General features: G+C 40.1%; 1 long non-coding RNA gene across 2 annotated transcripts in view; it reads right to left on the reverse strand.

Annotated features, from left to right (window-relative positions):
* The window catches only part of LOC135176571 (uncharacterized), a 74,331-nt gene that overhangs the window by 44,418 nt on the left and 5,504 nt on the right, over window positions 1–24,409 (reverse strand). Inside the window, exons 2-3 of one of the 2 annotated variants that reach the window (XR_010302735.1) lie at window positions 22,513–22,603; window positions 17,262–18,731 (exon numbers count right to left, since the gene is read on the reverse strand). This is a non-coding gene — a long non-coding RNA (uncharacterized LOC135176571). Of the gene's footprint in view, window positions 1–17,261; window positions 18,732–22,512; window positions 22,604–24,409 lie in introns of those variants that run through there. The other variant, XR_010302736.1, reaches the window with a different exon arrangement.

Genomic DNA, 24,409 nt, shown 5'->3' on the forward strand with positions numbered 1-24,409 from the left:
AGGTAAGTGACTAGCAGGCCTGCAGAACAACTGTAAATCTCATTGAACCATTAACTTTGAACATGCAGTTCTGAAAGTTTTGATATTTCACATAGTTAATTACGGATATAGACTAATCATAGAAGAGATTTTAACAGCAAGCTTTAATCCCAGTCAATAATTCTTACTTTAACCCTAACACCAGGGAGAAGAGGGTGGCCCACTCCTTGCTCCAACCTCCCTTCAGGAGGGGCTCACAACTGAACACAAAATAATTTATTAAAACAAACCCACCCAAACAAAAAATAAACTTAAAAAAACCCCAAACCCAAACAAACAAACCAACCAAACTAACAACAAACCACTCTACAAAATACAACAGTAATTTAGGGGACAAACCAGAGTGAAATTCCAGGTCTTGCACTCCAGAGGATAGACTTTTGAGCACTATAGAGACTGAAGAATAGCTCTAATGTTCTGAGCTCACTGAACTCCTTGAGGATATGGGAGACAGAACTATAGCAAGCTCATGATAACTAGATACCATCATAGAATCAACCAGGTTGGAAGAGGCTTCCAGGGTCATCCAGTCCAACCTATCACTCAGCCCTATCCAATCCAGACATTTTTTTCCCCATTAAAGAAAAATAAACCAGCAAACTATCAATCACTTTGTCTAATAGGAAATGAGACTCTAAATAGAGATAACATCATTATAAATGAAAGATTAACCTATCCATGCTTTTCTGTGAAAGGCCTGCATGTACTTCTGTGTAACACAACCTGACCAGCTTTGAAATCATTCTATTGCCAGTCTCGAATCCTTTTGTCAACTGTGTAAAATGCAACAGAGTTCACTCCAGTTGCCTGCAAGTGCATACTCACAATTCTGGGCATATTTGTGTGTGAATTTCTCTTGTAGAGCTTAGCCCATACATCTTCTTCCACAGGCAAGTCAGATCCTAAAACTACAGGAAACTCTTTTCCCTTCCTGTTCACATGACAAATGCCATGAAAAATTATTTCCCTGGCAGGTGAGCACCCTGGCAGCACTTTGATTTGTCACAGTAAATAAGACTTCTGTAAAGCCTTATGTATTAAGCTGATGTCAGTTGCTGACAACAGGAGCTAAAGAACTCCCTCCAGAATAGCAGACAGTATTTGCATGTCTGGATGCTATTTTGCAACCACAGAGCTTTTCCCAGCTTCTAAATGGGGATTTGAATCAGAACATATGTTCTAGAAAATAAAATTAAGTCATCACATACTTTCTACAACAAACTACTTTAACCAGGAAAGCGACCATGTATTACAGCATATGTGTTGATTTCAGCATGCTTGGGATTGCCTTAGAATGAACAAGACAAACATGCCTGTCATCCAAAGTTGAAGTTCTCCCACTTGTCCTGACCTACCACTGTGGCATGAGGGTTATTAGAATCATAGAATGGTTTGGGTTGGAGGGACCTCCAAAGGCCACTAGTCCAACACTCCTTCAGTGAGCAGGGGCATCCTCCATCTGATTGGGTTGCTGAGAGCCCTGTCAAAAGCCTGACCTTGAATACCTCCAAGGATGAGGCCTCAACTACCTCCCTGTGTAACCCATTCCGGTGTTTCATTACTCTCACGGTAAAGAGCATCCTCCTAATATCCAGCCTAAATCTCCTCTTCTCTAATTTCAAACCATTGCCCCTCATCCTATCACTACAGACCTTGGTGAACAGTCCCGCTGCTGCATTCTTGTAAGTCTGCTTCAGGTACTGGAAGGCTGCTATTAGGTTTTCCTAATAGCTCTTCTCTTTTGCTTTGGTGCATTCTGAGACTGCAGAGGTGCTTGTATAAGCTGTGGCATTGCTTTTGAGGCGAAAGATGGTTTTGCAACAAGCATCCCTGGCAAGGACACGGCAGAAACCAAGTAACTTCAGCTGTGGAAAGTACTTTTCAAGGACTGCAAAGGCTCATCTACTAGATATCTACTAGAAGATCAAAGTTTATGCCCAAAAGCTCATTGAAAGACCTTAAAACCTCAGAGATCTTTGCATCAGTCAGGTTTTGCAGGATAATTTCTTATATGAAATGTGATTAGTAGCTAATGATTAAGAGGGAGACATTTCAGGGCTATGGTTATTTCTGCTCTTACAAACAGATACCAAAGAAATAAATACTGTTGCTTCATTTTTCATAAAGGCTTATTTTTATCACATGCCACAAATAAGTAAAATAAGGCAAATTCTACCAGGAAACTGTTGTAATGAATCAGTGAAATAACCAGAGGAACAAAACTGCTGTAATGTGTTTGGAACAAGAAAATAAGATTTTAACATCTTTTTTTTTTTCCTGTGTTAATGCTTAAGAACATTCATAAGCAATTCATCTCATGATTCCATATGACATTGACTGAAAGAGAATTTACTGTTTTCCCAATAGAAATTTCTTGAAAAATAAACAGCTCAATGAAAATACTTTTGACTTAAAAAAAAAATCCATAGAAGATCTACACTTCACCAAAATAGCTTCTCTGATCAATCTGACTTGGAGGTCTTTGCAAAAATGAAGCTTTTTTTTTTTTTTTCTTTTTCAGCTTGGCTCACATTTTTGTTTTTTTCTTCAACATTTAAGATGTTAAACAAAATACAGCTATGAATTCCTGTGTTGCTTTATCTCTGCACAGATTTGATGCATTAACTTTTGCAACCATTTCAGACCCATAACTTCAGGAAATGTTCTAAGCATCTAAGGGCTGTGAATACAGGGGAAAAAACACCTGAGTAATATGGTCAAGGGAAACACTGAGAGCACATCTTAGTGAACAAGAACATTGTTCAGAGGTACAAAGGAATTGCACACTGGGTGAAAAATTCATTCTTTTTTGCCAAAGCAAAACCCCACCCAAACCGAAGACCTAAAAAATTGCAGTCATTGTTTTGTATGCAGCTGCCCAAAGAAACCACTGAACCTTGCATGGTCAGTTTATGCTCCAACTGGAAAGCAGATGTGGTTTGGATAACAAATCCTTAAAGTTTTAACAGTTGGAACAGATGAATTGGCAATCTTTGTAAGATCAAGAACAAACATTTTCCAGCTACCATGTTAACATTTCTCAGCAAATGGAACAAGATGGCAGGCATAAACTGATGGTGCTTTGCTGACAGCCAAGCCAGCTCTGCTGATCTGCACACACTGAATGTCTGACTCATTATTTAGTCAGTCAATAGCATTTCACTGCTTATTTCCTCTACCTTGATGAAGCAGGATTACACACCTTTAAATCAGTAACATCCATACACATCTAAACTAAGGTGTTGTTTGGTCTTCACCATAAAATGACAATAAACCAAAGAGAACAAATACCTACTCTACACTGAGAGCTAATTAGGTTTACATAAGATGCAATCTGACTCAAGGACATCATCTCTATAGTAACCATAGGCTTGTTTGTTTGGTACTTTTGCACTAAACTAACAGTACTCTTCTGTTAGTTGATGCAAACCAGGCCCTCAGTGCAAAGAGAGATGATACAAGTGCCACCTACTTCTTGCAGTGAAAGCTTCTTAAATGGCTGCACTCTCATTGGCTTTATCCATATTTCTGAAGATCTATTGCTGGAAAGAAACAAGCGTAGAAATGGCCAGAAAAGCTCATCTTGGATACAGGCACATTGGGTTCAGCTGTAGCTACTTCATGAGAGTATGCATCAGAGAACAAGTGTGCAAGTAGGCATATGAAGCCAGGAACAAATGTGCAAGTAGGCATAAGAAGCCAGGAACAAGTGTGCAAGTAGGCATATGAAGCCAGGAACAAGTGTGCAAGTAGGCATATGAAGCCAGGAACAAGTGTGCAAGTAGGCATATGAAGCCAGGAACATCTCCCTACATCCAAGCAGATGTGGGCATAAATGTATATTTATATAAGTGTTACAAAAGGGCTAGTTGAAATCTGAGTTTGGGGTAAAATGCAGTGAGGCCAATTCAAAAGTTATTAAGTAATTTATTAATATACACAAAGTAATTCCCCCAAACACAAGTTCTTGGATGCAATTAGCAGAACTATGTCACAGAATGTCTCTATGCAATGGAATTTTGAAGGGTTTCAGAAAGTGCCTTTGACAGAGCCTGGCAGCTTCATTCGCCACTTGTGAGGTCGATTAAAATCCTTTAGCAACTTGAACAAAGAGTTAAGAGCACTCACTGGTCCTGGTGTCTGTGGCCCAAAACATAGGCAGGAAAATATCCAACAGAAGTCCTGTGGCAAATTCCACGTGGGCTGCAAAGTGGAATCAGCTGCTGGCTGAGGAGGCTGAGGCAGCTTGAGGCAGCTTGAGGAGGCTGAGGCAGCTTGAGGCAGCTTGAGGCAGCTTGAGGCAGCTTGAGGCGGCTTGAGGCGGCTGAGGCGACAGACGGGCAGGCGAGCGGCAGGTGAGCGAGGAAGGAAGGAGCAGGCCAGCTCCTTATTCACCTGTTCACCCCCTGTTATAGGGCAATGGCCGAGGCTGATGGTCTCACTGGCCACACAATCACCCACTCACCTCTGGCAATCACCCAAGTGGGCCCAAAAATGGCAGAACCCACAGGCTGTTGTCTTCCAAAAGTGGGGGGCGCACAGGCCTTGCACACGACAGGGACGTGGGCCCCATGAAACCCCTCTCAGGCGACCGGATTGAACCAGACCAGGCTGCCTGGGTTTCTTTGTCCTGTTTTCCCGCCTCTGGCTGCAGTGCAGACAGGCAGGTAAATAAGACAAGTTGTGCCGGGGTAGGTATAGGCTGGATATTAGGAAGAAGTTCTTCACAGACAGAGTGATTGGCATTGGAATGGGCTGCCCAGGGAGGTGGTGGAGGCACCGTCCCTGGAGGTGTTCAAGCAAAGCCTGGATGAGGCACTTAGTGCCATGGTCTGGTTGATTAGATAGGGCTGGGTGCTAGGTTGGACTGGCTGATCTTGGAGGTCTCTTCCAACCTGATTGATTCTATGATTCTAAGACAGGACATGCTCAGACCCATTTTGTGCCCTGTAGGACTATTCACCACAATAAGTTTACCTCAAATCCCTGTAGAGTAAAAAGAGAATATCCTCACTTCAGGAGTGAGAAACAAGGGGAGGGAAAACTAAAGAGCAAATTCTTTGCTCCTTGGATTTCTGTTAATTTGATACATTCTGACTGGCTGAGCTAGGTGTTATAAAAATGGATGGAGCTGACTGATCAACGAGTCAGCCAAGCTCCTTGACAGTGATAAGTAGGCCTCCTGTTCAGGATTTTAATCAGAAAAATCAGTCTTAACCTCTATCTAGGCCAAAGAGAAACTCTTGCAACTCTCAAAAAGACCCCAAAAACCCAAACATGCCATCAAAACCAAAAAAAGACACATTAGATTTCATAAAGCACCTTTGCAGTGTCATGTTCTGAACTTTCTCAGCAGATGCCACAGATCCATAAGCAAGTTTCACAGCTAATCCATATAATTGCTCTCTCTGGGGAAATTAAAATTTACCCTAGAAGATGAGTCAATGAAAAATGTGACCTGGTGACAAAAGATAAGGTTTCTCTATCAGGCTTTGTGAAAAAGAAACAAACAAAACCACACTACTAAACACAACTCAGGAAAAGTATTTATCACCTAAACCACTGGGAAACAAGATATGTTTTCAAAATGCTTCAGATAAAATTTGCAAGTGGGAAGAGTGGTTTTAAGAAGCAGCTGTAGTTCAGTCTTGAATATGCCATTTTTATATGCCAAGATCCCCCATAATCATAGAATCAAACAGATTGGAAGAGACCTCCAAGACCATCCAGTCCAACCTAGCACACAGCCCCATCCAGTCAACCAGACCATGGCACTAAGTGCCTCATCCAGGCTTTGCTTGAACACCTCCAGGGACGGTGACTCCACCACCTCCCTGGGCAATGATGAGGAAAGAAATTAAACCAGTAATAATAAGCACATTCAACTTCACACTCACACACAGCAGTGCTTTGAGTTTGTATGAAGGAAGATGCAATAATTAAGAAAGGACATAGATTATAGATAAAGAGCAACTGATGAATCTTTTAGGTTTTTCCCATCTATCTGCAAATACTTTATAGACATTTCATATAGACCTTTATAGGCATTTCAAAAAGGTTTTAGATACTAATGGTTCCTATGATGAAAACCTGTGAGTTCAACTTCATCAACGTAACATTGAGACACTACTATTGGAAAACAAAGCATTTTCAATGTTATCATAGGATGTTAGGGGTTGGAAGGGTTCAAGAGATCACCGAGTTCAACGCCCCTGCTGGATCAGGACAATACTATCTAACACAGATCACAGAGGAACACATCCAGACAGGCCTTGAAAGTCCCCAGAGAAGGAGACTCCACCACTTCCCTGCGGAGCCTGTTCCAGTTCTCTGTGACCCTTACAGTTAAGGAGTTTCCCCTTGCGTTGAGGCTAGACCTCTTGTGCTGCAACTTACACCTTGTCCTATCCCAGGGAGCAGCGAGCAGAGCCTGTCCCCCCTCTCCTGGCAGCCTTCAAATCCCCTCTCAGTCTTCTTTTCTCCAGACTAAACAGCCCCAGGTCCCTCAGCCCCTGACGCTCTGTGATTCTGTGATATCTAAAAATATGATCTTACAAAAGAGCAAAATGCTTGCCCAACTCAACTGCTTTTCTTAAGTAATGGTGAGCACAAATATGCCAAGTAACTGACAGTACTGCATACTTTCATAGCTAGGGATAAGAAGGAGATAAGTAGTAGCACAAACAGCTGTCAGGTATCAGTTGTGTCAGATCAGTCTAATTTCATTTAATATTCTTTACTGGCCTAGAGGCTTTGTGAATAGGGGAGAAGTAGAAGATTCAGATGTTGCAAGTTTTTCTCCAGTGTGTCCCAGAGGACACTCTCATAAAAGGGAGAGCTAAACTTGGACTAGACAGTATTATAACAACATCCATGGTTCACAGCTATAGGGGAAGGGTGTACTAAACTAGACTTGTCAGAGCTTTGCCATAGGTCCAGTCCTGTGCAGTGAAAGAAGGGCATCTTGCTTAACTGTGGTGGTAGGCCTGGTGGGGCAAACATGGGCTTGCCCATGCCCAGATATGTTTGCCTGCCCCCCCTCCCTCTGTGCTGGGGAAGCAACCTTGGGAGGGGAGGGCAAAAGCCCTGGACTTGCCTGATGTGGTGAGGCCTGGCAAAGTGCCATTCCCATTGGCTCATCAATGTCCAACACCCCACTAGTGGCAGGCTGGATATTGATAGAAGGATGAGCAGGTAGCACAAGGCTGCTGCTGCCTCATTTTGCATCCTGGATTTGCCTGGAGAGCTGACCAGGAGCAGGCTCCAAATGCCTGCATGCTGTCATCTTGCATAGCCCCCAGCGTGACACTGTGCTGAGACCCTGCACACCTCAAGACATCCTGCCTGTCCCTGAAAGTCTTCCTGCTAAGGCTACAAGTCCTGGAGATACACAGATCGTCCAGAGGAGCCCGGGACAAGGTCAGAGACTGTCAGCCTCCTTTCCAGAAGCCTGGGAGAAATCAAGTCTCAGCAGCCCACCAGACAGACTTCCACCTGCTTTGGGTACTGTCTGATTTATAACCTTGTGAGTAAATACTTAAAGCCTCTTCCAGTATAATATTTGCATTTGCCACTTTAAGAAATAAGTGCTCTAGTTTTGCCTGTGTATAAATTTCCAACCTGTGCATTGCTTTTTGAACCTGTGAATAAGTTTCTGGTGAGTTTTAATGTTAATAAACAGTTTTCATAGTTATCAACAATCATTGCCTGGATATCAAAATTAATGCAGATTATTAATTTTGCATAATCCTTCACATTAACTAACTAAATAAATAATACATTGCAGAAAACCTGGAGGAGGAACAATAATTTAGTAGCAGTTCTACAGAAAACAGTCTGTTGTTATACTGAATCATAAGCTGAGTATGAGTCAGTGATGCAATGTCATTGTACGAAACCACTCTTCATTCTGGAGTGTAAAAAGCAGGGTACAGACTATCATGCTCTGCCAGGTCCTTGCCTCAGCAGCATAGTAGTGCTCGCTGCAAGCACTGCACTTCAGGTAGAATCCAGAGGAAGAGAGGCCCCAAGTTAAGGCAACAGAAAAGGTGAGAGGTGTATGAAACCTGCAGGGACAGGCTAAAAGAATGGGGATTGAGAAAGTACAGTGAAAAGTGACAAGAAACATGAAGCATGCAAAAGAGTGTTTGAAAGTGACTACAATGTTTTCCATAGCCATGTGGCTGGGATAATTGCAAGAAGAAAAGTTCAGGTCCAACATCCAAAACCTTCTTTAGTAATAACAGAGCTCTGTTCAAAATAAATTCCCTCTTGTAAAGTTTGATGTCTCCATACACACACAAGTTTTAATACATTTCTGTCAAGGATACCACATGTTCTAATCCCATTGTGAGTAAAAACACCTCTTAAGAGCCTCTCAATCTATTTTTCCATAATAAGTTTAGTGATACTCCAAAAATGACACATGTGCTATGATGGCATATGAAAGGAGATGCAGTTGAATGATGACTTTCAAAAGTGAGTTTAAATTTGCATGTGAAAGTGCACCAGAATCAGGCAAAATTTGGAGTTGTATGAAAAACAAAAAGCAACCCATTAAAAAGGAAGTGGTATAAGAATCTCCAGCACCTCGTTTCTAGGAAAATACTTTCTGATTTTAAAGCACTCCCCACTCTTTGGGGTCAACTTGCTGAAATAGGATTCAAAGCCAGCACAGAACCTGTTATTGCTTCCTCATCGCCAGGAAGCTAAAGCCTACTGCCACAGTTCCTGTTGCTGGTAGAGCAGGATGAGAGGATGATTTCAGCCAAAAAAAGCAACAGGGAGGAATTTGGTTTCATTCTATTTCTACCATTTTTGCACAAATAAATGCATCTTGCAGCACAGGAATCCTTTGTCAGTGAATGAATCAGGGACACACTAATAAAAAGGAGAGCTTCTATTTGTACACAGGTATCTCAGCAACCAGTATTTATGGGAGAGCAAATATGGAAATATTTATGATAGTTAATGGGAGTTGGTTGAAATATAATAATTTTGAAAACTGCAGCTGAGACTGGCAGGAACTTTTTAAGCAGGATTGCAGCCAATGTCTGAAAAAAATGCACATCAAGCAGCCTTGGGCTTTTAATTTAATTTATATTAACCAGCCTACTTGGAGCTTTCAAATTGATTCACCACCAGTGTTTGAACATTCTGTGACAGAAGCAATGCATATTAAAGCAGCTACAGTTCTCCTTTCAGCATGCCTAATTAACTGTATTTTTGTCACAGACAGTAGCAAAATATTGGGAAATGTATGTGTGCATTCTGGATAGCAGACAGTGAACTTTAGCAAAAAACCAGCTGTGACTGTTTGAGTAAAAGCCATGATTTGACTACAACGAGAATGTGAGGGTGACAGAGCACCAGAATGAGCTGCCCAGGGAAGTTGTGGAGCCTCCCTCTCTGGAGATATTCAAGAACCATCTAGATGCATGCCAGTGTGATCTGCTCTAGGTGATCCTGCTCTGGCAGGAGGGCTGGACCAGATGATAGGGCTGGGTGCTAGGTTGCACTGGATGATCTTGGAGGTCTCTTCCAACCTGGTTGATTCTATGATTCTATATTTTAAGGTCTCTTCCAGCCCCTGACATTCTATTATTCTATGATATATTCTTTTTTTCATGATTGTATATTACTGTGTCCTTCTTTTTCAATGATGTCAATTAAATGCTAAAAAGAACTCTCGAATCTCATCGGTATGTGTGGACATGTTTGTACTTCAATGAAAATAATTCCATAATAATGTCAAAAATAATGAGAGGATTGAAAACAGCAGATAACTGTTGAATAGTGAATACAGAAAATAATCTTGCCAAGTATTAGGTGTAAGACTACATTGCTCAAGCATTTGGAAAAATAAACATATTCATAACAACCTGAAAATTACCTACATAGAAGAGGAGTTAAACATTCAGTATAACATCATCACTGTGGATACTTTATGCAGTTTCAATGTTTACTCTTACATCCATGAGAATTAAGTTACTCCTGCCTATGCAACTATAACTGTCCAAATATTTCAATTCTATTTTCTGCCACAGGTTTCTGTATGACCTTGCATAAGTTATACAGATCTTCTTGTGTGTCAGTCCTACCCTTTGAAAAATAGCAATGAAAGAACTGACAAAACTGAGACAATAAAAATCATAGAATCAATCAGGTTGGAAGAGACCTCCAAGAGCATCCAGCCCAACCTAGCACCCAGCCCTAGCCAGTCAACCAGACCATGGCACTAAGTGCCTCATCCAGTCTTCGCCTGAACACCTCCAGGGACGGTGACTCCAGCCTCACCCTGGGCAGCCCATTCCAATGCCAATCACTCTCTCTGCCAACAACTTCCTCCTAACATCCAGCCTATACCTCCCTCGGCACAACTTGGGGGAAGTATACATATAATCTTCTGATGCATACAAATAATGTTACATCAGCAGGCACACTTAAGAAAATCTCTACAGAGAGCTTTAGGAAGATATCAGACAATACAGAAACTTGTAGCGTGTTGCAGTTATTTACATTTAGAAAGGCAAGAAAATGCTGAATACTGAACCAATCATTTTGAAACCATCCTCTAAAGTATTTTTCAAAGTAGGGGTGTACAATGAATTTGGCCTCAAGGCCTGTGCTATGTGGTAGGGCCTGCCTCTACACCCCCAGGGCAGATACTACTATGGTAAAAGTAAAGGTGACACTGAACTTATTGGCTCATGTGAAACAGGAATAATCGTGCACTTACAATTCTATTCAAAGCATTTACTGTATTTGTTTCATCAGATTAAGTTTAAATAAGTTTCATATTTCATTTTTGGAACTTTGCATTTTCTCTTTCATTTTAGCCTTTGTTTTAACCTGTTGTTACTATGCAGTTTCTAAAGTAAGACATTGGTAAAAACAAAGCTTAAGTCCTTGAGGCTTTCATATTAACCTCTAGGAAGGGTCATTTGTTTTATATAAGAAGAGAAATGCATGCAAAAATCGTGAGGAAGGAGTAGAAGGGTCACAAACTGCAAATAAATGTAGCCCCACCTAAAACAGCATTAGCAGGAAGAGGTAAACAGGCACATTTGCCACTCTGTTTCTGCACACATCACTTGGGCTGCAAGGAGCTCAGTACTGTGACAGATCATTTATATTAATACAACGCACCTGCCAAATTATTTATACACCATAAGCACCAGTCTAAAGAAAATACACTCTGGGAAATTCATTGGCAGACAAGAGAGTCTTCACTGGAAGGAAGGCATGTTAAAACAGTGTAGTATTTTGATCTCAGACACACTGTTGTAAACACAGAGTGGTGCCACTGAAGCCTGTAGACTTAGTCTCGATTCACACCATTGAATGTGATTGACAGAAGAAAAAGTGTAGAATTGCACCACAAAGTGATAAGTCACTGACAAGAAAATTGGAAAGAGAAATGCAAGTTAGTGTTAGATTGATCAACTGTTCTGTGAGTTTGTTGTGGAATAGCTGAACTGCTCTAGTATGTTTAAAAAAAACACACACCTGTAATTTGTGATTTTCTCATATCTAAGTGTATATTAACTCTAAATTATGGAGTATTCCTGAAGTTAAACTAAATCAAATCTACAGTTAAAATCAGTTTGTTTTCATAAGTCCTACTAAAGAAATAGAAGGGGTTTTGTAAATATTAATTGCTTCCAGTAGCATTCTGTTTGGTTAATAAACAGCTTCTATGTCACATTCCCTGCTTCAGAGGAGTTTCCGGTATTCAGATGTCAATCCTTATTAGTAACAGACTTCAGAACTGCTCCATACAAGGTCTTTCTAGAATTTCTATCTGAATTTCAGCATTCTGCCATTTTGCTTGCTCATATTTGGTTCCTTAGGTTTTCAGTGACACAAAGAGGGATTTAGAGGAAGCAGTATGTTTTATTCAGCATAGAACATTTAATTTACTGTGTCTTTGATCATTGAAGTTTATTGGGTATTTTTCAGCTGATATCACTGACTTCAAATCAGTCCCCATGTTGTTGTATCTAGATCACTGTTTACTTATGATTTCATAAGGATCATATGCTAATGTCTGATCCAGTTTCTTTACACTTAACCGGCACAAGGCCAAGTGCAGGGTTCTGCACTTTGGCCACAACAACCCCAAGCAGCGCTACAGGCTGGGGACAGAGTGGCTGGAGAGCAGCCAGGAGGAAAGGGACCTGGGGGTACTGATAGATAGTAAACTGAAGATGAGCCAGCAGTGTGCCCAGGTAGCCAAGAGAGCCAATGGCATCCTGGCCTGCATCAGGAACAGTGTGACCAGTAGGACAAGGGAGGTTATTCTACTCCTGTACTCAACGCTGGTCAGACCACACCTTGAGTACTGTGTCCAGTTCTCGGCCCCTCAATTCAAGAAAGATGTTGAGGTGCTGGAAGGTGTCCAGAGAAGGGCAACAAAGCTGGTGAGGGGCCTGGAGCACAAATCTTGTGAGGAGAGGTTGAGGGAGCTGGGCCTGTTTAGCTTGGAGAAGAGGAAGCTCAGGGGTGATCTTATTACTGTCTACAACTACCTGAAGAGGCATTGTAGCCAGGTGGGGGGTGGCCTCTTCTCTCAGGTAACCAGCAATAGAACAAGGGGACACAGTCTCAAGTTGTGCCAGGGTAGGTATAGGCTGGATATTAGGAAGAAGTTCTTCACAGAGAGAGTGATTTCCCATTGGAATGGGCTGCCCAGGGAGGTGGTGGAGGCACCGTCCCTGGGGGTCTTCAAGAAAAGACTGGATGAGGCACTCAGTGCCATGGTCTAGTTGATTGGATAGGGCAGGGTGATAGGTTGGACTGGATGATCTTGGAGGTCTCTTCCAACCTGGTTGATTCTATGATTCTATGAGATTGATGGTTGACATTATTCTGTTATCTTCCTTACTTTACATTGTGCTGTATGAGTATGAGAAGAGCACTTGAAATCACACACTATAACAAGGCACCAAGCAGAGCTGCTTGGACACAGTTACACAAACTCCACCCCGTCCTCAACTTCAAGTTGACCCATTAGAGTGTATGATGAAGTAAATCTTCCTTTCATAGCCACTGCATCCTAATGTTCTCTTAAGGAGAATGAGCAAGCATCAAAATACTTTCTAAAACCTACCTGAGAAACAAAAGTGATTCATTTTAGTGTATGATATTCCCCTCATTGTTTCTAACAATTACATTTTTGTGTTGTGATGAGAATTTAGCCTCTAATATGTGTATTACAACTTTAATCACACCTCTCTTGACTGTTTTCTTGGCCTAATGCTCAACTTCTGAGATATTTTCACAAAACAAAGACTCTCAAACTATGGCTGTTTAAAAATTAGATGTCCTTGCACAGCAGGTATCTTTGCCTAGCTATTCCTATGCAGTTATATATGTTCCACAATTCAAAGCACATCATTTCCCTGTTTATGCTTGATTTCAAATAGTAATATCATTGCTAAGAATATGTCAATTTTTCAAGTCACTTCTTTAAGAAGGAATTATAAATATACTTATTCTCCACTGAAGCTGCTGTTGCAGTTTGGATTTGCCACCCACAAATTGGAAATTTACCCTTATACAACATTTCATCCCTCTCTTCCCCCTCTGTACAGACTCACACCCCCCTGGACACAAAGAATCGGTCAGTACACAGTCTCTGCCTCCTGGCCTGTACTTCGCAAGATGACCAGGCAGGCAGTATGCAAGGTCATAGACAGAGCAGAGAAGACAGCAGCAAGCAGAAGGCAGCCAGAGAGAGACCACAAGCCTATGCTGCAAAATGTAAGATATTCAGCAGTTCAGTGGAAGGAGATAAACTTATCTTGCATTGTTCTGTGTCCAATCCCTGAAACTGTTCCTCCTTTAGACTTGAATTTCCTCTGAAACACAAGGCATAGCCTTAAAATTGTAACAGCTGCCAACAATCATGTTTATTTGATGCACATTATTTTGCCTTCAGTAATAGCAGAAGAAATTCTGATACTAGGATTTTGGAAAATTGCAGGTTTTTGTTGTCACAGTAGACTCATTTTCCTATCTAGAACTGATCCTTGTAAAACAAAACCATGAAAATTGCAGGAATTTATTTTTCTCTTATCTGTATTTGGAGAAAATGTAATAAACTTCACTAGCTTCACCTGGATCATCATCACTATCAAACAGGAGAAAGACTTACAGTCAGAATAACTCATCTGTGGTAGACACTAGCTTTGGGTTAGAGCTTGGGATTGTGGTGTGTTGTTTTTTATCTCCTATGACAGTTTCTTGAACTGATACTAATTCTGTGAAGAGTAAATCACCACCTTAATTAATTTCCCTAAAAGAATAGCAGCCAAATAGCTTTTCCTAATACAAAAACACCACTGGTAGGATGCAAGGCTGAACTAAACTATCTGATGAATGATTTAACAATTAAGTCATCTTCATTTTTGTGTTCCTAATACAACAGTGCCATCAATGAGTTCTAATTAAAATGTTACTGTGGCTTGCTGAAATGCTACTTACTGAAATGAAATCCGGATCAGCATGTTGGTTAATTTCTAATCATTTACCCTATAACAGTAAAATACAGTTTGCAGTCTCTTTGCTTGCTATTCACAAGGGTATCATCATGTGGTCTCTGCTGTCTACCTCCAGAAATAATCAGTGTAAAAATGACTGAAAATTTAACTACAAATAGTTGTCCAAAGAAGAGTTACAATCTGCTACTCTAAATTTAATTAAGTGCATATTCAGATTTGGTGGTTTTTTTTTCCCCCTGATTGAGTTGTTATTGCAGGTTGGGAACGGTTTAAAAGGATTTCAGTATAAAATTAAGGAATTTGGCTTAGTGTAACTGTGTGGCTATGTGTGTGTGCCTGTAATGCGAGCAAAGAAAAGGGAATTGTAACATTATCTTTACTAGTATATGGGGAGAGGAGATGATCAGAAAATAGCCAATAGAGGAGGCATTAGTAACCATATTCTACATATTGAGATGAGCAAAACTAGGAAACTAATTAAAAATTACCTAAATACCACACTAAAGGAACATTTCTGCTTGCCTATAGCAAATCAGAGTGATGGAAAGGGTAATCAGTGATTGGAAATTCAATGTTGGGGTCAGAGGAAAGGTCCAAAGAGATGCTGCTGTTCTGACCACTACATTTTCCATTTTAAAATCCTCTTCAGTTTTGTTGCTCATTAAGTCTTTGCCTCAGTCTTCAATGGCAAGGGATCCAACCACAATGTCCAAGTCCCAGAGGGCAAAAGTAAGGAGTGGGAGAAGCAAGATCTGCCCACTCTAATTGAAGACCATTTTTGTGAGCACCTAAGGAATATGAGAGTGCACAAATCTATGTGGCCTGAGGAGATGTACCCACAGGTCCTGAGGGAAGTGGCAGATGAATTTGCTAAGCCACTGTCCATCATATCTGAAAAGTCATGGCAGACTGGTGAAGTTCCTGCTGACTGCAGAAGGGCAAACATAACACCTATCTTCAAGGAGGGAAAAAAGGATGATCCTGGGAACTACAGAGCAGTCAGTCTCACCTCTGTGCCTGGCAAGATCATGGAGCAGATCCTCCTGAAGGCTTTGCTAAGGCAAATAGAAATCAAAGCAGAGGTGATTGGTGGTAACCAGCAATGGATTCACCAAGGGCAAATCACGCCTGACAAATTCAGTGGCTTTTTATGATGAAGTCACAGCAACAATGGACAAGAGAAGGGCAACTGACATCATATACCTGGACCTGAGTAAGGCATTTTACACTGTCCCACATGACACCCTGGTCACCTAGTTGGAACACAGACTTGATGAGAGGAGTACTGCTGGATAACGAATTGGCTGGATAGTCACACACACAGAGTGGTGATCAAGGGCACAGTGTCTGCCTGGAGACCAGTAACAAGTGGCATCCCTCAGGGGTCAGTGCTGGGACCTGTGCTCTTTAACATCTTTGTTAGGGATATGGACAGAGGAATCGAGTGCACTCTCAGCAAGTTTGCAGGTGACACCAAGCTGTGTGGCACAGTTGACTTGCTAAAGGGCAGGGATGCCATGCAGAGGGACGTGGACAGGCTGGAGAGGTGGGCCCAGGCCAGCCTCCTAAAATTCTGTCCAAAGGTTGCCTTGCTTGCCAAATTTTAAATGTTTGTCACCATGACATATGTTCTGAGCCCTAGTGAACAGAATTTGTTGTTTAATTCACAGGTGAGAAACTGGAACTTTGTTAATAAATTTCTGTTTCTGCCAGCTTCCTCTGGCTCCTTTTGTCTTAGCAATACTGGATCTCAGAGGAAATATATAATTTATACCTGCTTCATGTCTCAACACTAATTAAGTAATATGAACTTAATAAAGCAGAAAGCAGGCTTTGAAAATATCTAGGTAGGTAGCATCAACCATCTTCTTCCCATGACTAAGAGATTACTACTACATACTATTTGCTAGATTACTATCTTTTCATTTGCTACACTGTTCTGCCTACTCCAGTACACTATTTGGAACATTTTGGATGTGCAGCAGTGACTAAAGTAACAAAAAAATAGAGTAATTATTGAAACAGATAGGTGCCATTATAAAGTTCTCTTACTAAGATTACTATAATTCCCAGTACAAACAAAAATGTTCAAGCAAGAGCAATGCAAGTCTGCCCTTCCACTGACTAAACTCAGTCTCACATAGCATGAACAAATCAGTTCACACACAAGATGAATCTAGGTCCTTGCTCTCCATTTAGCATTTGAGATATCTGAAGATTAGAGACATTATTAAGATCAGCTGATGACCTATGACATGTTAGCCTTGAAAATATTTGAGTGGTAAAAGGATAGAAAAAAGCCTCACATTGTTAACACATTTTGTTTTCACAGGTTTTCATGAGAAAATGAAGTGCCTGAAATATGATGAAAAAGTCCAAGAAAATAAAATTCAGTATTCCCTGTGCTGAAGGCAAGGGGTTGTGCTCAGATAATTTGGGATGTAACTGATCTTGGTTGGAAGCTTTCAGCAAGAAATTGTAATAAGTACATGAATTATGCCAGGCTACTCCTGCTGTGCTAGCTTCAAGTTAGCCCTAGATTTACTTCAATGCTCTTGTGCCCTGTACAATTTCTTTTACCTTTTTTTTTGGTGTGTGTGATCTGAGAGGAAAGAACAAAGCTGGAAGGAGGATTATGCTAATGCAAAGATTTGCAGAGTGGAACAAATGAAGTAATTTAAGCTGTGTCTGAACTGCAGGAACCACAATGACGCCAACTTCATGCAATGAGTCCCCTGTTTATTCAAGGCTTGTGGGCTGGCAGGGAGCCAACACAAGTTTCAAGCAGGATCCTGAGCTGCAGATGCACTAGACATCTCCCACGATATCTGCATAGAGCTCAAGAGAAGTCACATCACTATGTGAAATACTGATTTTGGTCTACTTAACATGGCACAGAAGCAAACGTATTCAGGTGTCATTTGTAATCAATAAGATGATAGGGAGTCATAGATCAGAGACTGTGACTTCTTATGTTAACTGCATGGTTAAATACAACCCAAGAATTCACTGGGGCTTTCAGTACTGGTGTTTTCATTTTCAAACAGATCAAATAGTACCCAAATGCTTTGTTTTTGTAAATTCACTTTCTAGTGTATAATGTAACTGTACTGGTTTATACTCCAGAGTTAAATTCTCATTAGCTACTTGATTTTCACTTCACTCCTAACATAGCCCATTAAAATTTTATTGGTTTACCAGCTATAAGTATTATGGTAAGTACTGTAGTAAACTTATTCTTCTCTCTTAATCCAAAATATTCATAGGCTGCACATTTAACCTCATTAAAAATTTTCATGTTTGAGCAGCACATCACCAAAAACTCCATAACTGAGTGGCTTCAATATACCAGTATAACTGCAGTTATGTTACAGTTCAGTAATGTCAAGCCAACATCTTGACCTCCTATTTTCCCAGAACATGTTTCTGGAAAGTGAAAACGTCTCCACAGCATCAACATCTCTAATACTACTAATAAGTAAGATAGCAGTATTTTTGCAGTATTTTATCTGGCATTTTCGTATCACAGGATAATAAGGGTTGGAAGTGACCCAAGATCATTGAGTCAACCCCCCCACCGCCACCAGAGCAGGACCATACAATCTAGCACAGATCACAATAACCATAGTTTTCAACAGAAACTTAACCAAGGAAGAAAATGACATGCTGGAGGATATATGCATTGCCTGTTAGCAATTTCTTAAGTATAATTTGTTATTTCCTTATCTTTCAAATCTAACAGAAAACATCAGATCCTTACTTGGTGCAAATATGTATAGAAGCATTTAAGCAGTAATGACATGATGATATTCAGCATCAAAGCAGTTGACCAAAAATTTTCCAACTGGAATTGGAAAATATTTCTTATTCTAGTTTTCTCCACAGTATCACTATAAAAGCATTCATAAAGAGAAATCAATCATAAAGATTCTGCCATGCAGAAGACTTGCATATGCACATTACAGGACACATGTATGGGTGAAAAAATGTATCATTATTTCAGTGCATTTCTGTACAGTTCAAGAGAGGAGATCTGTGGTGCAAGAGGGTTAAATTCTGCAAGATAGAGAGCTCTCTATAGCCGATTTGAAACAGACACTTTTACACATTAATATCCTCATGGCATTCTCAATCTCAAAGAAGGGAATAGGTGCAAAATTCAACAAGATTTGTGGAGGTGTCATATTCCTATAAAAAATAGAGATAATATGAAAATTCTGATGAAGTAATTTTCCATCTCATGAATCCTGCTGTAATTGTGAAAGAAGCTTCACTTGCATCTCTAAACTTTTTGTAACTGCATGCACTCTCCTAAGGATAAAAAAATGGAAAGATGTAAATGCATGCAGTGCATGTCCTAAAACTAATCAGCTATGGGAACCTTGCACCTCTGGAGCTACTAGGAGCTGATCACTGATTAGCTTCATGCTGCTTTTTGAGTACCTTAATGTTTCCTTTTCCTTATCTTCTATGCCTTTGCATAACCTAATATACCTTAAGGTAAAGGCATTAAGGGAAGGAATGGAAGTTTAGAGAGGGATTAGTGGGAATAGTTCTTCCTGAAACTAATCTGGTACTGATAGAAGGCCTGTCAAACAGACTTGAAAGATCCCTTTTTGGGTTGTTTTTTGTTGTTGCTGCTGTTTTATTTGGTTGTTTGTTGTTTTTTGGTGGGGTTTTGCTTTTCATGGAGAAGGATACTTTGCTACAACATGCTGTAAAGGACTCAGCTGGTCACACATGTTATTCCCTGCCTCATTAAAATTACTAGCCTCATCTGTTTTTAGTAGTCATTGTATCAACAAGTCCTAATCTTTCAATAAGTGATGCTGGATTTTGAATCTAGTTGAGCCTACAACATTTTTCATATACCTCCTCCTAAAGAGATATGTTTTTAAGCATTAATTGCTACCCTTAGAGACTTACATGAATTACACACCTATTCTTCATCTTAAATGGTAATAAAGATATAATGGACTAAAGGATTTCTGCTTTATTCTATTATTTAAGAACAGCATAGGTATTATTTAAGAATAGCATAGGTACAAAACCAGTAACTTAATCCAAAGGAGACTAACAGACAGTTGAATTACAGAGATGCTCAGTATCAGCATCCTGGGGCCTTCTTCAGTTCCCATTGACATGGGTAAGGCTCAGTCCAACATTGCAGTTGCCAAGTGAAATGCACTTCAGGGCAGTAGACATCAAAAGACATCTAATGGCTGCTTAGAGCCTGATGGCAGATGAGGTGATAGCGCTTTTTCCTCAAACAATGTCAGCAACAAACCCCAATCCATCTACAGGCCATAACTGACATTCTGACTGGCTGCTGCTCTCCTTTAAAAAGAACTCCTACAGTCTAGGATGTACACACAGAAAACATAGCCAAAAGTTGTCCATCTGACATTTTCCAGGACAAATAATCCACTGAAAGGAATCAAAATCATGTGTGGTGGTCTGCAAATGCCTCTCTAAAATGAGTAACTGAAAATCAGACATCCATATGCCATTTAAACTATATTTTTACTTAATCTAGCTGTTCCTCCATGAGGTAACTAGGATCAGAGCTTGTTAATTTTCATGTCTTGTGCACAACACAATCTAAAGGCAGTGAGGATGAGAGTGGTAGGAATGAAGAGCATGTATAGCTCATATCTGCACAAAGTGAGGACAGCCAGAGACCAGACTTGAGATGGCCTCATGCTAAGATTTTCAGTAACACTTAAAGAAGGCACTTTCACTGGGAGCTCTGTGCCAGTCCTTTGGGCTTCTCTCTAGAAAGACCAACTTAACAGAATAAGCTTCTGCATCAGTCTACTCAGGGCTGGTGTTGCACCAGACCAGTTTATGTTACAAGATGCCTGCAGAGAAAGTGGTCCCTTGGATTTAGGCCAGGATTTCCAACAGGGGATCTCAATTTATGTTCTCAGTGCCAGCAGGTCCCTATCACTTCTGTTATTCATGGTTTCAGTCATGACTCTTAAATACAGAGTTCACTGGTTTGTACATACTGGAATGTTATAATGTAAATCATTAGAAGTTCTATAGAAATCACTACAAAGGCTACTTGAATCAATGAAAATACTAAGATCCATTCTAATTGTTCAAATGCATGTTAACCAGCAGGCAATCACATCTTTGACTGAGTGAAACACTACTAAAGGCCTTTCAGTGCCTCATTTTCAGACTAAAGAAGCCTTTGGTACAGCATCAAACTACACATCATCTCATTGCTGGAAAATAAACATCTTGGGTTTAAATTGCTGATAAAAAATAAAGTCTCCACACCATACAAAAATATATATTCCTCCTCCATAACCACTATATTCTGCAGCAACCTCTGTTGGCTGATGTACACAGTAAAATGAAGGTATGATTGTATCAGGTGGGTACCTCTGAAGACTGAGAAAGGAAATGTTTCCATGACAGACTAGCAGTTACTGCATTATCCATTGTAGGAAAAGTATTCTAAAGTAACTTAAATGTGACAGAAAGGGAACAAAAGGCTGAATGCATTCTGAAAGATATAGGTAATGAGTGGAGGAAGAATAAAGGTGAAAAAAAGGAAACTGAAATTTGGAAGATACGCAGATGTGAGTAGGTGCTGCTGTGCCATGGGCAGGGTGAAAGGAATGCATAGGTTAACAGTGAACATGAAGGGTTTGGGGAGATCCCAGGAGTTGAAGTGATTCAGTGTCATAACAAACAAACAAACAACAAAAAACACACACACACACAAAAACAGGAAGAAAAAGAAAGCAAACCAATTCCAAATGGGTAAGTGAAGGACACTCCATGAGATGAAGGGTTGCAGAGCAGTGAACAGATTGGAAAAACAGAAAGACTGGATGAATCATGGATTTGAAATTTAAAATTCTACTACTTCTGACAGCATAGTTGTACTTTGAAAAATGGCTATGCAGATGACATTTTCTGCTTCAACAGATCTGCAGACAATGCTTGTTCTGTGTCAGACTTGCTGACAACCCCCACCCCTTAAATTTTTATTGCCCTTCTTTTTGAAAAAGTAGAATTTTTTCTTTGCAACAGAGCTTGATGGTAAACAAAAGCCAGAGGTTCCTATTTGTATCATATTTGCCTCATGGTGCCACTAAGATTAAAACTGTATTTCGCTTTTAAGGAGTCCTGTCAGACAGTGCTTGGTGAGATTTAGACATTGCTGCCTTTTGGTGCCCCTTTGGAACCTCCACAAAAATACTAATTCACAGACTCAGCCCCGAGCTTCTAAACATCCCTGTTCTCAGTCCTTCTGTGCTCCCTGGCACTGCTGCCTGGAGAGTGGGGGAAACAACTCACAGACAGCAGAAGGTTCAGTCTTGTTACTGACGTCTGTGTAAGCCATTACATGCAGCACAAACCAACTGAAAAACATTGCTGATGTAACACAGATGGCCTTCAGTTTAAACTTGCAGTTAAAGAGCAATGGTTGATAGCTGAGATACAAAAACTTGCTTTTCAAGATGTACTTGAACGATTCTCTGACCAAGAAGATAAAGAAAGGTGGGTAGAAAAGCTAAAAGCAAATTTCTCAGCAGACATAATCTGAGCATAACCCATAGTTGCATTATCAGCAGTGCCCACAGATAGTCACATCCCTGTTGAGAGGTTATACAACACCAATACATCAGTCCAGAGATAAGAACACATTCTGTAGGCAGTGGTTAAAAGCTCCTGGTTTGGGCAATCAATAGCAGTGGATGTTTTAGTGGTATACATACATCTATCTAAACCTTGTCTCTGAATCTTAACTGATGTACCTATCTTTAATAAAACTCTGCTGATACAGCAAATGAGTTTCTGGAAAGAAAACAAACCTACCATTGCCTTCCAAGAAAATCCATCTCCATTCTCCTGCTCACAGTAAGTGTGGCTGAGGTGGAAGCCTGGGAAAACCTGAAATACCTGCAGAACTAATTTATCAATAAACATTTCTGTAGTGAGGGTTTACCTGCTTGTGTCTCCGCGGTAAAAAGTCACCTCCAGTCCAACATTGAGCAGCACTTTGAAACACTGAATGCCGAAGCAGTTTCACTGGCAACCTGTGGCACAGCAACACAATGACATTGAGAAAAGGAAATCTTCCTGCCAAGCAAAATAATGTTGAAAATATCTCTGAAATAGCCTAGCAAATCTAATTTCTTAAATCCCTCAAGGGTATTTTGGCCCTTGTTCTTTGTATCCCCTGAATTAACTAATCCATCTCACATTTTTTATCAGCAATCTAATAGTCTTTGCATATAGGCAGTGTTGTCAAGTTCAGCAAATAAAAAAACCCTCACCAACAGCAAATTTGTCCTTCTTATAACTTCAGCTAAGAGGAACCTGGCTTTTGGACATGGTAAATAGGATATGATCTACACGGAAACAGTGAGCAATTCTTGACATTCAGTATCGATCACGCTCAAAGTAAGCCCTCTTACTTTCTGCATATTCTTTCAGTCGTGAGAATGATCATCACCATGTTTTTCTGATTGTGTTCAGCAGCTGTTTGTTCTTTGCCTCTACAACATCATAAAGAGCTGATTATATGTTTGCAGTTTTACTTATATATTTTAGTGGAGAAGCAGCCGAGAATTTTAGTCACTCAGCAGAATTTTCTCCAATTGTGAATAAATAAACTCATTATTTCTAAGGGTACTTTGGTATTTTATTATCATTTTTTTGTTCTTTGTTAATTAATATTTTTCCATTACTGGAGTAGGCTGTTGTAGGCTACACTGCCAGCACTACTACAGAACATATTTTTTGGGTTTTTTTCCAAGCTGAAACTTCAAAATAAGGTATTAAAGTTGTGTTGTGCTGATCATCAAAGATATCCCATCAGATCCAGCAGAAATGTCAAGGCATTATTGGCTAATAAAGGAGTATGAATAAAACTCATTTGCAGAATCATGTGATTTTGAGTATCTGACAAGAGCCAATAGTTAATCTCCCTCCTCTATACTATGAATATTTGCAGTGACTCCAACTAATCTGATTTAGGGGGTTATCATTTAAAAAAATAAATCTTGCCTATGTCAATAAAACTGATAAAGGAGTTCAGAATAATTTTATTTAGTTTTTAAATCCTTCTAATCTTAAGATGCTTCAGCATAGAAGCAAGCATTAATTAAACCAAAGGTGGTGTAAATTCAGACCAAATTATACATATGAATAGGTAATACCAGGCATGAAAACCTAGCTGAAGAGAGAAAACATGACTGTGATTAAAAAGTCAATCTCAAAAGAACTATGTAAAAATTCGGGGGAGAAAAACATTTTCTTTACTTTCTATTTTCTTCCAAAGAGGGCACAAAACCTTAAAATATTTTTTTCTCCTCGGTGGAATTCTTTGAAGAAAACATAAATAAATTTGTCTCAGAGAATATTTGAAATACTGCTTGGACTACTTTTTAATATTTTCATTAGCTACATTCTGTTTAAATCTGTTTTAAACCTTCTTGATACCCTTCATCACACTCTTAACCTTAGGATTGCCTTCCAATAAAAAGTAATGGGAAACTTTTCTGTAAGCAGAGATGAAAAATAAGGGAAGTTTTATCAAGTGGTGCTTAGCAAATTGCAAAATATTTTGTAATTTTTCTTTTTTTGTATCAGTCATTGCTACATAAGGTAAACCTGCCATACTGGTAGGACAAGCTTTTGTTGCACCCGTTTGATAACTAATAGAATCATAGAAACAATCAGGTTGGAAGAGACCTCCAAGATCAGCCAGTCCAACCTAGCACCCAGCCCTAGCCAGTCAACTAGACCATGGCACCAAGTGCCTCATCCAGGCTTTGCTTGAACACCTCCAGGGATGGTGACTCCACCACCTCCCTGGGCAGCCCATCCCAATGCCAATC

The sequence above is a fragment of the Pogoniulus pusillus genome, chromosome 6 (assembly GCF_015220805.1).
Source record: "Pogoniulus pusillus isolate bPogPus1 chromosome 6, bPogPus1.pri, whole genome shotgun sequence".
Taxonomy (NCBI): Eukaryota; Metazoa; Chordata; class Aves; order Piciformes; family Lybiidae; genus Pogoniulus; species Pogoniulus pusillus.